Consider the following 15,788-nt stretch of genomic DNA (forward strand, 5'->3'; position numbering starts at 1 on the left):
TTTAGCACTGATTAGCAGTGGTAAAGTGCTCAGAGTTAAAAAAACAACAGCAACAGGTCAGAAAAAATAGGAGGCAAAACGATTGGGGATGACCCTGCATAAACTAAAAAGTCTAACATTGCTCAATTGTCTTGAATGGAGTTCCTAAAATATTTTAATTCTGATATTAGTTATGAGTAGCCATAACTATGTGTATATCTTAAGTGACATTAATTCTTCAGTTAGAAACTTTTCACTTGCTATAGTGGTTCACCAAAAAATAGCTCATTTATTGTTGGGTCATGGCTAAGGTTCTGTGAGCAGCACCAGAATGGGTCAGTGGGTCTATGCCTGGAGCAGAAAGTTTCTGCCTTGCAAAGGGAATATGTTGAAAGAAATGTTATCATGTCCATTACTCACTGTCTCTATGATAATCAGTCTAACTCTCTGAAAGGGTGAACATGAGCATAGGTTTTACTGTCCCTTCTATGGACTCTTTGCAAGTGGACCAGAACTTGGCTTGACGCACCCCTCCTCTGACCCGCTGACGCTGCAAGCATTGGCAGTTCAGGAGGAAGGGGACTGCCACTGATTACAAGACTCAGAGAATAATATGCTGGAATCTGTATTTCCACAACAGCTCACACACATTTTCTCCATTTCTGCCACAGACTCACCCAGACGCTCCACATTTCTTGTAATCCCTGTGGAGATGGTTACCATCCCCATAGGTGACAGGACACTCATAATATAATCTAAGCAGATCATCTGCTGCCCAGGAGGCCCTTTGCTTCCTCATCACTTCTTCCACTTTTGTTTGGACACAGGATTTAAAAGCTATGAAAAGTTGTGCCCCAAGCATGTTGGCAAGTGGCATGAATGACATTTTATCACACCACTGCACTCTAAAACCAGCGTCAAGATTATAAAAATACTGACAAGATCCTACTGGATCATTTTCTTCTTGCTCATTTTATATTTATATTCTCTTTCTCATTTTCTCAGCTGTGTTTTATTTATTAATCTGTATTTTCTCTTGTCCTTCTTTATCTTATCCCTGGATGCACTAGAAAACTGAACCAGCCCTAGCAACTTGTTAAAACCATCCCCAAACTGCAGAAGGACACAACTAGAATGAGTATATATATCCAGGATTTGTAAAGCACAGCAAATCACCCGTTATGGTCTGAAAGCGCTGAATTGTAGTCACAGGGACATTAAGGCCCATACCGGTATTTTGTAAGTTTGCACCACTTTTGCGTCAAAAAATTATGGAAATGCAGCACAAAAATAGTATAAATATGGGCCTAAGTGATATGCCTGGATTCACAGGACGTTGAGCCACACCTAGTTCCCCCAGTTCCAAAGTTGGCAGCTCAGGCCCTTATGCCACACCTTATCCTGTCTCCCTAGGGGAATATTTAGGGCAATGCTGGTCACATCAGCTTACTATGCCTTGGAAACAGGCCCCATGTCTGCAACCCACCAGGAAAATGCCAGTGTAGCAAAGTGACCACTCCTGCCCTGGTCATTCTGCCCGGTCATCCATCCTCCATAATGGCTGAGATGCTGGCTTTGGAAAGCAGAGACCTGAGGTGAAGTCCCCTACTTTGGCACTTTACCCTGAGTTGTGTGATTTGAGGCAACAATTCGGTTTAACTTCCTGTGTCTCAGTTTGTTAAAGTATCTGATGTTTAATAACTGTTGGGTGCTCGCCTACTAGTAGGATTCCCATTACCCGGCCTTCTCTCTGCCCAAATTATTAACCTCACAATATCGTTGTTTATCAGGTGTGATAAGTATAGCGCCTAACCTAGTGCTTCAGGTAATGAGGGCCTGAGTCATCTGACCTTCTACTCCTGGAGGAGTCTGATTGCTTACATTTCGACCTAAGCTCTACTCCTGAAGATTTGTTTCGATTCCACTATTTGTATAAGATTTTCTGCTGCCTCGCCTGACATTTGAAAAATTGAATAATAAAACACGGTAGGACCTGGTAGACCGTCAGAAAGAGGCGGCCAAGGAGGCGAGCGCTGTGAAGTTAAAATTACTTTAAAAACATCATGGAAAATACACGTCCAGACGCCACAGTTCCTAGAAATCCACGGGAAATACCCACAGACTTCCTGGAAATTGTAAAATCTTTTATTAATGAGACAGAGTGGGAAAACGTGCTTTTAACTCGATTTTGTGACTTTTTTTCTATTTTCAGACCATTATCGGGAAGATTTGAAAGAGGCTGAAAGGAGAAGTGCTGCAGCTGAACCATAACAATGATTGCATCACAAGCCAGACCAAATATCACAAGATTAACTCGTGATTAAAAAACACTGAAAGGTCCGTAGCAAATGAACTGTGGGTGATTTTATTGTAAACACAACTAAAAGGGTGTTTATTTCCCACAACAAGTGCAAATAGGCTTTATTAAAAAAAGTGTTCTCTTTGGGGGCCTGTCTTTTTTAAAAGTTAATTATCACTGTGCCCTGCCTATTGAAACTAATGAAGTTTGATAGCAAATGCTTATGAAACCTCATTCTGTTGTAAAGCTAAGTGTGGGTTTGTCAACAGTAGCATTATTCTGATATTGGGTATAATAGGTTAGAAATGCAAAAACATTGTACAATGAAACCCCTAATCTGTGCACTACTTGATCCAGTGTTAGGATGACCTACTGTTAACTGTGTTGTCTGCCTGGTGTCTCTCTTGTGTCGCATTCAAGGTTATCAAAGTTGTCCCTCTCTCTGCCCAGGAGAGGCTAATTGCTACAATCAATATATACATTTAGGAACAATCATGATTATAGAGAATATGTTAATTCTTCTTAAAGGATTTTTGGAGAAATTTGTAACAAATACTGCATTTCATAAGGTACATTGGCCTCGCTGGAGTTCATGGACATCATTTAGGGGTCGCCAGAGGTGTCAGCTGCGACCCATGGCTTGCCCTCTGCAACCCCTGGCACTGCCTTGGCGACCCCTGGCCTCAGAGGTGGCAAATTCAGTGCCAGGAACACAGGGGCAGCTCCTCCTTATCAATGTAATTTGAGGCTCCACTTTATTTGTTTTCTATCAATTGTTTATGGCACTAATAGTGAATAAAAGCATATTATTCATTATCAGTGTAATAAAAATGGAGTACAGTTACCTGGAATAGGCCATTCTATGGCAGCTGAGGTAAGTAAAAAAAATTTTTAAAAGGATGTTGCATGTGTGCTTGCGGGTGAGAGGGTGTTTACGTGAAAGACAGTGTCCATAAGTGTGAATTTGTGTGTATGTGCACGTATGTGTGTGTGAGTGTAAGTGGAGGTCAAAGGGCATGCGATCTTGCTTCTGCAACCCCTGGCAATTCGGTGAATTGATGTCCATGCTGGAGTTAAAAACAACATTGCTAGTTTACTGGATTTGACAATGTATGTACTGGGCACTGAACAGAAATGAAAGCATAGTTGTTATTTCTATTAAGCAGCACTATTTCTGTTTCTGTTGAGGTGACATCTTTGCAGGACACTGCCCCTCAGTCACACATTATAAGTGTTCTGGAGGTGGAAGGAATACTTGTATCTTTTGCATACTAGAACACCAGGGATGAAGTTCAGCAACACATATGAGAACTGCGCAATGTTGGGTGCTAACAACAACTGTTTTATTTTGATTTAGAATAGCACAGATTCCTGGGAATACTAATTTGTGTGCTGTTATTAAATATCAGGAGGACGGGAAGATGCATTGGGAATCATACCTGCGACTTGGCAGTCACACAAACCAAAATCAGGTGTGGAAATCCACTAAGCTCAAACAAGTATTTGTTGCAGTGTCCTGATGAGTGGACTGAAAACATACCTTTGGTCATACCTTTGGTCAACAGTTGGAAAGAAGTGTATTTCTGAAGATGAAATAAAAAATATTTCATGAGCTCATTGTCATTTCATAGAAGGATTTTTTGGAAAATGGTCAACAGTATTGTCTTGAACTAACTTTGCAAAAACTGGTCATAAAGTGTTTTGTACTGAAATCTGTGGAAACCGCTTTATAGCTGTGAAATCACTCATCCCCCTTTTTAAAGCTCTGTCAACGGCTCATAAACATTTTCAAAATTCACTAAAACATGTTTGTTAGTAATGTGTTTCACTAAAACATGTTTTTTAATAATCCGCACCATTGTTTGAAGTTTTAGCCGCATTTTCTTTTGTTGGCATGTTAGCAAGCCACCCAAGCCTCTAACCCCACCCAATCCAGCCCACAAAAATGTGGGTTGGTGCTTACATTCTTCACAAGTTTGGTGTCCTGCTTTTGCTTTTCCAAGGAAAATTCAAATGTACCTGAAACAAATAAATCCTGATTTTGCAGAATGGTTTAAGTGTTTGCCAATGCAGGGTCTTAAGGTCAACACCATCCAACAGTTTTTAACTAGGCCGAGATAGGTCATAACTGGTGGACACAGCTCACCCTTGTAGTTGAGCATGAGAAGTTGATGAGTTATGTCCTCCCGTAAACTCTGGAATGATCTGACAGTGGTGGTGCAGAAGGTTTTACCGCCACTGAAGATTGAGTAGAAATAATGCACCCACTGTACGTGCTACAGAAATAGTGGCATGTCTCCAGAGTATTTACCAGCTGCCCACTGTACACCTTTCTCACGTCACAAAACTGGAGTGTTTGTGGACTGTCCACAACTTTCTGAGCAGATAAAATTTTATACAAAAATGTTTTTGTGCAAGCTTTTCTCTCAGTTGACTTCTCCTACAAAAAAGTATGTTTCGCTGGATCTCTGAGTTTCACCAAATATATCTACTCAATTTTTCCAAAGAATGGGCAAAGTGGACATAGAGGATATTGTCCATGTGCATTTCTGCATACTGCAACAACATTAAAGGAAGCACGCTAAATTAGTGGTGATAGTGACATTAGCTAATCAACCATGTGTACTTCATGTGTTGAACTGCTCGATGAGCCATAGTCCGTGTCCAATGTACAAAGTAGTTTTTCAGTTATAAACAATGCAATTTGAAAAATCACATTGGTTGTGATGGCAACATTGCTACTGTTTTGCAGTAAATCAAAATTGAAAGCTGGAAAATAATTTCCATCTCTCAAAATTGGTTTACCTGCTATAATGAGTCGCATTTGTAAAGGGGTATGGAAGAGGTGTTCCCTCGTAATTGCAAACGGTTGGCAAAACATTGATCAGTGAAAATCACCTCCTTGGAGATAGTAGGCAGTAGCCCAGGGGAAAGTTGACTGCTCCTCTTTCCTCCTGATTTATTTCAAAATGTGGAACTTTTTAGGTCCTGCTGCAGATAGCTATAGTTGAGATACCTCATGTTACCAATAGCTAAAAAAAAATACAGATTGGAAGTAACGCAGAGAGAATTGGCTTTGGGTCAGCCAGTTTAGCCATAGGTTTTTATGATTTGCTATTGCTTGGATGGGCTGCCCATCAAGGCATGGCATTTTGAAGATGGTTACATTTGTGTTCTCATTGGTGATGGTGTTCAAGTAGTCCTTTTGTTACACCTCAGAAGTCAGATTCAGCATGTTTCTTTGATGTATTCACTGACATAATGCCATTTTAATGCTGGTTTGTGGCTTTATTGTTTAGGAAGTGTTTCATGTTTGTAATTCTTATTAGTTTGCAGCTTTCTTTTCACAAAGTAAAGAGATGTGCATGCACAAAAGCCTTCTCACAACTGCACCGAAAATACTGAGCCCTTTTCAGAATTATTTACTATATAGTATTCTACTTCTTCTGCCTTCTACAATCACTACTTATAATACAAACGTAACTTTATGTCTCCTTTTGGAACACTTATCTTTTAGCTTAACTCGGCTAACGTGATTTGTTCAAGATAGTGACACTTCTTTCAGCTTCTATATAGCTACACAAATAGGTTGCTTTACTATGGTATTATGGTCCATCTAGAACTGGAAGTACTATACACAAAGTCACCAAATACTTCACCTAACAAAAAACCTAACCTATTAGCTTTGCCATTCCATGTTTATGAAAAGTGATGGCTTTAAGGAACAAGGGCTGCTTTAAAAAACGTTTTCCTGCCTGGATATGTAAACCCTGGAGGGTGGTTTGCTGTTCCCTCCCTTCAGGCCACCATCCCTGTGTTTGTAGCTAATCACAGGGGATCCCCAACACCGACCTGTCTATTTAATATTCCTTAGGCAAGTCATTCTGCAACACCCTGAGACTGCAGATTTTGTTATTCGTCCCAATAATATATAGGTCGCGTCACAAAATTAAAGACTGATTGCAAAACGCTGATGCACAGTTTGCAGCAAATTATTTGAGCAATATTTTCGCACATCTGGCCTTATGATCTATCCAAAAAAATTATCACAAATCTCCTCTACACTAGTTTGTTCAATGCCGGTCGTACAACACAAATTGGGTAGGCCATGGGCCTGCTATCAGATGGCAGATGTAGGAATCCCTTGTGCACTCAAAGGAAAAGGGGAGCATTTTCAGTTAAAAGGGTCATTCCAAGTGTATGGGAGGTCAACTGTGTGGTTCTTAGCACCTTTACAATTCTTTGATTAATTACAAGTCTCTTAAGGTCCGCTAGAGGATAAAAACCTGAACGATTCTTCTGGCCAGGCCTGTGCTTGGTGCTGATCATGAATCTGTCATAAACAGGAGACCCATGTTGCTTAGAATGTATTTCTGAACTTTGCTTTCCTGAGGGTCCCGCTCTTTAAGTTTCAGCCTTTCACCTCTGATTGGAAGCCCTGTGGCACTAGAACATCCTTGTTAGAATATCATCTGACATAAATATTGTGCTGTAAATCTCATTATTACTCAAAAATACCCCCATTGGAGTTAATAGCAGAAAATCTACAAATAATGGGAAAATATTTTTTTGCAAAAATTATTGACAACACGGTGTTTATGTCACACTACATTTATATATGTTTAAATATTATAAAATTTACCCTGCTGCAGAGAAACCCCAAACACTACTGCTCCAAGGTCTAAATTATGATTTTCCTTCATGTACCCAATTCCCTATGTTTGATAATTATCTCCTTTGTCATTTACATTTTTAGCACTGAAATATTTCACTGAGCTCATATGTGCACTCCAGGTTGTTCTTTTTTGCTTACACTTTTAAACGTCATCAGGAGATACCTTTGTTTCTAATTTTCATATCCGGATTACATGCCTTACTGGAACACTATTCTGTGCTGATTTGGTTTCTGCGTGCTTGCTCATCTATATATATTTTTGCATATAGCAAATCATTTTCAGTAGAGATGCTGTATTATATCTCATAACGGTTTGTGTGGTACATTTATATTGTCAAATAGCCACCTGCCATTTATGACACCTTCAGGTACTCCTGACTCACTTGGCCAAAAGTACCTCATACGGTATTATTGAGACTTTACTTATAATGCGAAAAATAAAAATAAAGATCATAAAAAGCTCATGCAGTTGGCAAAAAGAGAAAGCTAACTAAAAGTGTTAAACAAGATATTGGGACACTTAGGGGGTGATTCTGACCTTGGCGGTCTTTTCGCAAGACCGCCGAGTTACCGCCGCGGTAAAGACCGCCGACCGCGGCGGTATGCCGCGGCGCGTATTCCGACCGCTGGGAGCGTTCCGCCGGAAAACCGCCAGCAGCCACACTGGCGGTCGGCGGGAAAGTGGAGACTGGTCAACCTCCACCGCCACGCCAGCAGAACACCGCCCACAGAATTACGACCCACATTTCTGTGTGGCGGTCTTCTGTTGGCGGTCTTCTGTTGGCGGTCATGTCCCTATGGCTCCCGTCGCCTCCCGGAGGACCAACGCAAGGTAAGTTGATCGTCCGTGAGGGGAGGGGGTGGGGGGGGTGTTGTGTGATGTGTGCGTGCATGGGGGTGTGTAGAGGCGGTGTGTGAGTGCGTGCATGCGGGCGGGGGGGTGCTGCTGTGCCTATGGGCAATGTGTGTAGTTCGGCGGGTGCGCATGTTGGCATGTATGTGTGCGGGTATGTGCCCCCGTTGTGTATGTGTGTGTGTAGGGGGTGTGCATATGTGCATGTTGGGGGTGCGTGCATGTCGGGGTGCGTGTATGTGCATGTCGTGGTGGGGGGGCAGGGGGTTTGTAACATCTCTGGGGGGTGGCAGGGGGTGGAGGGTGTGGGGGGGGGACTCGTGGGGGGTAGTGGGGGGTGGGGGAGACCCCTATCAGTGCCAGGGATGGAATTCCCTGGCCCCGATAGTGCCTACCGCCATGGTTCGCATGGCGGTTCCCGACCGCCAAAAACCGCGGCGGTAAGCAGGGTCATGATGCGGTTGGCGGTCTTGGGTCGACCGCCGGGCCGGAGTGCGCAAACTCCAGCCCGGCGGTCATGACCGCCGTGGCGGTCGGAGTGGGAAAGTGGCGGTCGATCGCGGCGGTGACCGCCGCGGTCAGAATGCCATTTTTTGGACCGCCGGTCTGTTCGCGGTCCGACCGCCGCCTCTCCGCCGACCGCCGGGGTTAGAATCACCCCCTTAGTAGTTTTGTGGTAGCAGGTAGTTAACGTGGAGAAGAGTAATGTTTGAATATGTCTATTGTTTAAAGCTATTTTATATTCAGATAAACAATAACAAATATTTTTCTAACTTTTTCCAAGATTAATACACTTTTTTAGTGTTACATAAATTACACAACTTCAGGGAAAAGTAAAAATGTGTTCTTAACTGAAAAACCTCACTAAAAATATTTTTTGTTAAATTTAATTGTCAATTAATTTGATAAATTTGATCCATTCACATTAAATAGAACACACAAAACATATTACAACACAATTAACTTAATTAACTTAATTTTTAATTACATCCTAATAAGAACACTAAAAGGATTAGGATTATTCTTCTCAAGTTTAAATTAAAAAATAAATTCCTACCTAATAAAATGCTTTTATTATTCATTAATTTTAAAAGTATTGTATAGCAATAATCTTGTATAAAAGTATTTAAAGTAATATATTCATAATGTATTAAAATGTATATTTAAATGTAATGTAAACTTTGAATGATTAAATTCAATCAACTTTATTCAAAGATTTTATAATTAATAATAAACAATTTTACAGATTATAAAATAATGTATTTTAATTCAGTAGTTTTTGCTATGAGTTTTATTTTAAGTCCTTATCAACATTACTTTATATGGGAAGGTGCTGGTCTACCAGTGCTTGGCCTTGTGTGTTTCTGGACCTACTTCAGCTCTGAGCTGAAGTAATTCCCTACTGTTTTGTATCTATTTTTGGCTGTAGCAACTTTAGAAGTGCAGTTTGCTAATACCAATGGGCTTACCCTTTTGTGGGTGGGTGTACATCCATGCCTTAATCCTCTCTTACCCTCCCTCAATATCTCCTTATTGCTTCTCTGAACCCCAACTGTTTTATCGTAAGTACACCCCATTTTTAAACTACTCCCTTGATACCTCCCACATTTACAACTAAGAAGTACACTTACATGAGTGAGGGTAGCCATACAGAAAAGAAATAAAAGGTGCGGATAGACATATAAAGATGGATGTTTGTGAATAACATGTTATCATAATTTAGTAGCACTTTCTAGGGCTACTAATTGTGAACAGAGTAGCCATAGATCCGGTGTCACGTTCAGCCTTCTAGTATATACCCTGCAGTACATACACTAATATTGTACCAGGGAATCTATAGCCATCAAAATTAGTGGCCCATTGCTTTCCAAACATTTCAGTTACCCCTAAATGTGAATTTTCCTTGTTAACAGTCCAGCCAGATTTCTGATTTTATTAATGACTTCGTACTTAAAAGAATGGCTCTTATTTTACTGTGTACTTAGTAGCAACAGGATTTAAAAAGTGTCAATAAGCTACATTTTTCAAAAGATTTAACATCCAGTCACATGAAATACAAAAACAGCCTAGACCAACCTTCATGTTAGGGTTTAGAAGTTAAGGCTGAATGTTCCACATTTGCAGTCTCCAGTTTATGTCTGCTCAAGATACTCCTGAATTAGAAAACATGAATACAATAGATTGATTATGCTGTGTGATAACAGGCTTATAGTTTGAGAACAAGTGTGTACCAAAGGAGATTCTTTAGTGATGCATGACTTTGCAAAGGTTTTTTTTCCTCAACTATGGTACGATTTGTTATAGATTTTTTTACAACTTTTTACAGTCTTTGGGCCTCACTACGACATTGGCGGTCGGACCAGCCGACTGCCATGCGCAGGGAGGATGCCACGATCATACCGGTGGCGTCCCTCCCACCCTATTACAATGTTCCCGCCGGGCTGATCAGCAAGAACATTGTCATAGAGTATTCCCACCAGTCAGTCCAGCGGGAACAGTGCTTCGATTTAGGTCTTGACTTACTTAAGGTAGCCGAGTCCTATACAGTAGCACAGAGGGCGCCGACTAGCACTCTCGGAATGTGCACTGTCTACAAAGCGGACAGTGTGCATTCCAATGGTGCTGGGCCCCCAACACACCCTTTCCGCCGACCTTTCCATGAATTCAGCGCCGCCGTGGGTCAGTAAAACTCAGACTGCTGTCATGCCATCGGGAACCATGTTCCGGCATGCATGGCGATCCCCTGGTGGTCCGACCGCCAGGGTCGTAATGTGGCGGGGGGACCGCCAAAGTTGCAGTGGTCTGACTGTCACCACGAGTGTGGCAGTCCATGGACTGCCACACTCATAATAAGGTCCTTAGTCATGTTCATTAACTCCACAAAGTCTGGAGAGCAAAGTCTCTGCAAACAAAGCTATATACATCATAAGACACACACGACAAGCTTTGCGAAATGAGGGGAGTGAAAACTTTGGCTTGTATGTCAAAGGGTCCCATTCAATAGTTTAACATTAAAACATGTAGATCTTCACTGCTGTACCACATATAGTCGAGTTACATAGCATTCCCCCCAACAGTACACTTAAAAATATATATATATATATATGTATGTATATATATGTATATATATATATACGTATATATTAAGAACCCCATACTATCCTCAAATTTTAAACAAAAAAGAGAGTAAAATGTGTAGCTGAAACGGCTGTGCAAGGATCATGCAAATTAACTTTAAACTGACGTTCCTTTCGGGTTTGAAGCTGGATAGACAATGGCTATCCTTTTTTTCTCAAAACAATTTAAAATCGCACTACATTTATTGGTTTTAACATGAAAGGATGTGCAGAAACTCTCACAACTCACACTTCTGTTATACTTCACATTTTTAAGAAGTTTGCAGCACTTCAGTAATAACTCCTGCATGGTAGCAAAAAAACTATGGCCACGCAGGTGTATTAGTACTAAAAGGAAAGTTTAACACAAAGGTACCTAATGACAGTTTAAATGTTTTGTGTCATGTCATACTTTCCTCATCATGGGAGCCAGGTATTGCAACGGAGCAGTGACAGTGAACTCCCATCAACCACTTGAGAATCAATTCTTCTGCCATATCAAATTTGCTAATAATACTAGATCACACCTGAGGGCACACCTGACATCTTCCTAAAGAATGAACGCCTGAGGATATAATGGAAGAGTCAGATGAAGAGCATTATTGTTATAGGAACCAATGTATCATCCCTACATAGACGTCCTAGTGTTTTACATTTTTGTAGTCATTTTGATTCCATTTGAGCTGTGGGACTGCCACCTAATGTCAAAGTGCAGGGGCTTTGGGCTTCAGTACGAGTCTGGCGGTCCTAAAACCACCAGACTTGCAGTGGCAGTCAGGCTTTCGCACTCCTGGCCATCTGACCACCACAATACGACCGTGGCTGTCAGACCGCCACCGCTTCCAGGAACGTGATTCCCGATGAGGTGTCGGCAGTCGGAGTCATGGTCAGCGCTGCAGTGCTGATCACGAGTCCCCTTTCAGCCAGCCTTTTCATGGCGCGATCCCCGCCATGAAAAGGCTATTGGAGAGGCAGTGCTGGGGGGCGAAAGGGGGGCCCTTCACTGCCTACGACCATGTCGTGGGCAGTGCAGGGCTCCCCCTGCCTGCCCACCTCCCTCAGAATATGCACTGTCTGCTGAGTGTGCATTCCGAGAGTGCTGGGGGCACCCTCTGTACTAGCTGAAGTTGTCCACATCGAACTGCTACACTTAACTTTCAAGTAAGGCCACATTAGGTTGGCAACAGATGTGCAACAGTGGCATAAACAGTTGAAGGCTTAAATGTACATTTGCCCCGTACACATTTAACTAGAAGAAATGGTGTCTAGTTCAACTCTATGGCCTGTTTGGCTGAAGCTTAAAACCCCGTGGATGCGCATGTGAGAGGAAATTGCTTTGCCATGTAGTAGAACATACTTTCGGACAATAATTAAATCACCCTTACATGTGTCCGAGCCAATATGGTGCTTACTGTATAACAAAAGGAAATACTAAATATTAAGGGAAGTATGTCTCTACAGTGAAAACTACAAATGGCTGCTTTGCTCTTTAGGTAAGTGTGACCCACTTTTTCACAATTGCACAGATTTTCACAACTGCATTTAAGAAATAACTACATATTATTGGGGCTTCCAACTTTGATGTTTAAAAAAGGTAATTTAAAAATCTGAAAACTGTTAGTGAAGTTTTCTTTGGTTGCTAGTTTTCAGTGAGACAACTTTCCTATAATTGGAAACACAAGGGAGGCTGCTGTTCTTGTAAGGAAGAGAAGTAATATAAATACACAATGCAAGTAAATTGCAGTGTTCACTTGTACAGAGAGGAAGTGTGACAGTAACATGCAAATTGGATAAGCGGTGGGAAGGTGAGAGGTATTAATGTCAGAGTGTTGTTGGCAGCTGTCATTCACATCAATTTCCTGTAAAAAAAAGTGAGACATATGTAGATTCTTCTTTTGAGCTCAAACGTGCGTTGCCATTGGCTGAGTGGTTTGCGGCTTGCACTGTGTGGCAGATTGTCTGGGGGAGGAGTGCCGGTATTGCCAGGGCTGCTTTAACCTTACATAATGGATCATCAACCCTTCACCTCTGCTTAACTTGTCCCCGGTGCCCCAAGTATCTGAACGTGCATATGTTTTGCTATCAATACTTTTTTGGTTTCTGTTTAGGAATGTCACCACCATTTCCTGCATGTTGTACTTCCTTCCACTGATGTGTTTACCGCATAGTCTTTCTGATTAATAGGAAAGGGACACATATTCCCTTTTTCACCCATTTAGGAATTGCCACTTAGGGATTTTCTTCGTCATATCAGCTAACTCTATGTACATAAATTAGGGACAATAATATCTTGTTTTTTCTGGTATGCTGAATATAGCTATTTCTTTGAGTTTGTGAAGTTATTGTTTTTTACCCGCAAATTTCCAAAATCCATACGATGCATCCCTCATATTCCGGGCTTCCTCTAAATACTGCTTGCAAAATTGGTGTTTTCTCCACCGAATTGAGGATATATTTCAATTTTTACCGCATAATTTTCAAGTGAATTGTGGCTGTTTGACCAGGCACCACTTATTAGGCAAAAGTTTCAGTGGTCCTGTTAAGTGGTCCCGTGTTTACTTTACATTTCACTATTCTGATTCCTGTCCTTATAAGTTACGAAAACATTGGAATATATGAGTTCTCAACAAAATATATGTTATAAAGAACCATTTAGTTAGTGTTAAATAAGGATATGTGAGATATAAATTCTCACCATAGTTATAGTTTCTCATGAATACATACAAGCAAAACACTTGCCAACTTTGGCGCTCCAGAAAAAAAACTTTAGCTTAGAATGCGGGTGAAGGTTCTGGTTAGTTGGTTTTTGCAGTGGTCCCCTCATCTTGCAATGTGGGTTGTTTCCTTGTTGTTTGCCATCATTTGCCTCAGGTTTGATAGTTTTAAGGATAAAGAGTTTGGGTTTTGGTATTTAACAATTCATTTTTCTCTATATAGTGATCTTTGGATGATATGACATGGTCTGTGGTTCATACTGTGCTCTCAATGAATTATGGACGACTGTAGCTAAGGAAGCATCACTTGCTTGCTCCTTGAAGCCACAGTTAGGGATCCTCTGATGCACACATGCAAGTGAGTGCCATGGGCCAGCACAGTAGTCTGTGGCTTCTATCTCTGGTGATGTCCTATTGAGAACACCTGTGATCATTTTCTGGAGTGGGGTGTCGCACATTTAGAGCCTGTGGCCATCAAATATAATTAAAACCAGAACTGAACCATATGAAGAAAGGGGTGTTACCTGTATATTGCCCCCGCCTCCTCTTCCTCCAATGAGATTTTTTATTATTGTACCAGGTGATTTTTGGATCTATGTGATGTTTAAGATGCCTTAATGAAGTATATCACAGTACAATCTTTTGTCAAAATGGGTTTCAGCTTTAGCACTAGTGCTGCCTTTTAAAATAGGGTCCATTACTGCACGATGCGGTTAAGAGGCCCCGTATGTGAACATACGTAAAAAAGGGGCAGGCTGAGTGAGACAAACCCGCACAGGTAGCTCAATGCCGGATAGGAACCAACAAAAATTGACTATTGCCCATGAAGGCCTTATAACTTAGATCAGCATAAAAAAAAATGCCCCCTTTCATTTTGATTGAAGTGCATATATGTAGTGCTGAACAGTATTTGACTCTTTGGGTGGAAAGGCACAAAATATGTATTTGGATTTCTCAACATAGACATAACTTTTTGTTTGTTTCCATAGATTCCGAGTGTGTGTAAATATTACTTTGATCCTTTATGCATTGCTTGATGTATCTTTTATTCGTAGAATTTCCCTGAGCCCCCTCTAATGAGACTGACATTTTGAACTACACTACTGGGCCTAGAGAATTATTTTACAGGACAGCTAGCACATCCAAGTACCTCCCTGAACAACAGGCACATTTGAAAGGTTTAAGAAGTTGGGGTATTAGTTGAGGAGATTTAGAACCCACCTCAAATAATAATCACAAACCTTGTCCGAGTAAGCCACCAAAGACACTAAATAAAACGGTGCTTAGTCCTCTGGTAGCTTGGCACAAAGTAGTCAGGCTTAACTTAGAAGCAATATGTAGAGTATTTCTGCAGTACTCAAACAGTAATGAAGTAAAAACACACCTCAAGAAAATTCCCAAATCATTAAAAAAAATAAAGTAAATTGTAACAAATAAAATGACACCAAAATCACAAAAATCCAATAAGGATAACCAGAGACATTATTTTTTTTAATTTGAATCTAAAATAGTGCCTAAAAGCTTAAAGCCCCAAATGCGTGTATCTGGTCACATTAGGCCATGTCAGAGTAAAGAGTTATGGCTGACTGCAATGGAGCACAGGTCGGATGAAGGTCCAAGCTCATCCCAGTGGAAAGTTTACCTTCTGACTTTTTATGGAGAACAGTGGTTGTTGACGAGTCCTTGGAGGGGCTAGCTGCCAGCTAGTCACAGGACTCAACAACAACGGGTTGCTGAAGAGCAGGGTCCCGGTGCAGTCTTCAACAAAGATAGGAAAGCTCTGAGCAGGTGAAGTCTGAAGTTTGTGCCAAGGAAGGCACATAAGTCGAAGGTTTGCTCTTTCCATCAGTTCCAATGAAGCTCTCAATGTTTGGATTTGGAAACTTTTCTGAAAGTCAGATTTCTTTCAGCTGGGAAAATCAGCAAGCGAAGGGTAACCTATGATTTGACGCTGCCAGCTTCAACTTCAACAGTGATCACAGTCTCAGTTGGTTCTCCAAATATAAAGTACCAGGTTTTGCAGATTGAACAGTAGGGGTATGCTTTAACACCAGCCAAGGGCCCAGGACCTAGGGGGCACCATTTGGGGGTTAAGTCTCACTCCACAAAAGATAGAAGCAGGGTCCAGGGCAGGTCTAGTTGGTACTCGTCA

At 41.3% G+C, this 15,788-nt stretch overlaps 1 protein-coding gene across 4 annotated transcripts in view; it reads left to right on the plus strand.

The window, feature by feature from the left end:
- LRRC4C (leucine rich repeat containing 4C) overlaps nucleotides 1-15,788 on the plus strand; it is a 3,131,096-nt gene that overhangs the window by 2,634,863 nt on the left and 480,445 nt on the right. For 2 of the 4 annotated variants that reach the window (XM_069221814.1, XM_069221813.1), the window contains one exon: nucleotides 2,192-2,316. The exons of the other annotated variants lie outside the window; for them this stretch is intronic. The gene's annotated coding sequence lies outside the window, so the exon portion shown is untranslated. The remainder of the gene's footprint in view (nucleotides 1-2,191; nucleotides 2,317-15,788) is intronic. 4 annotated transcript variants of the gene reach the window in all.

Source organism: Pleurodeles waltl, chromosome 3_1 (assembly GCF_031143425.1).
Source record: "Pleurodeles waltl isolate 20211129_DDA chromosome 3_1, aPleWal1.hap1.20221129, whole genome shotgun sequence".
Classification (NCBI taxonomy): Eukaryota; Metazoa; Chordata; class Amphibia; order Caudata; family Salamandridae; genus Pleurodeles; species Pleurodeles waltl.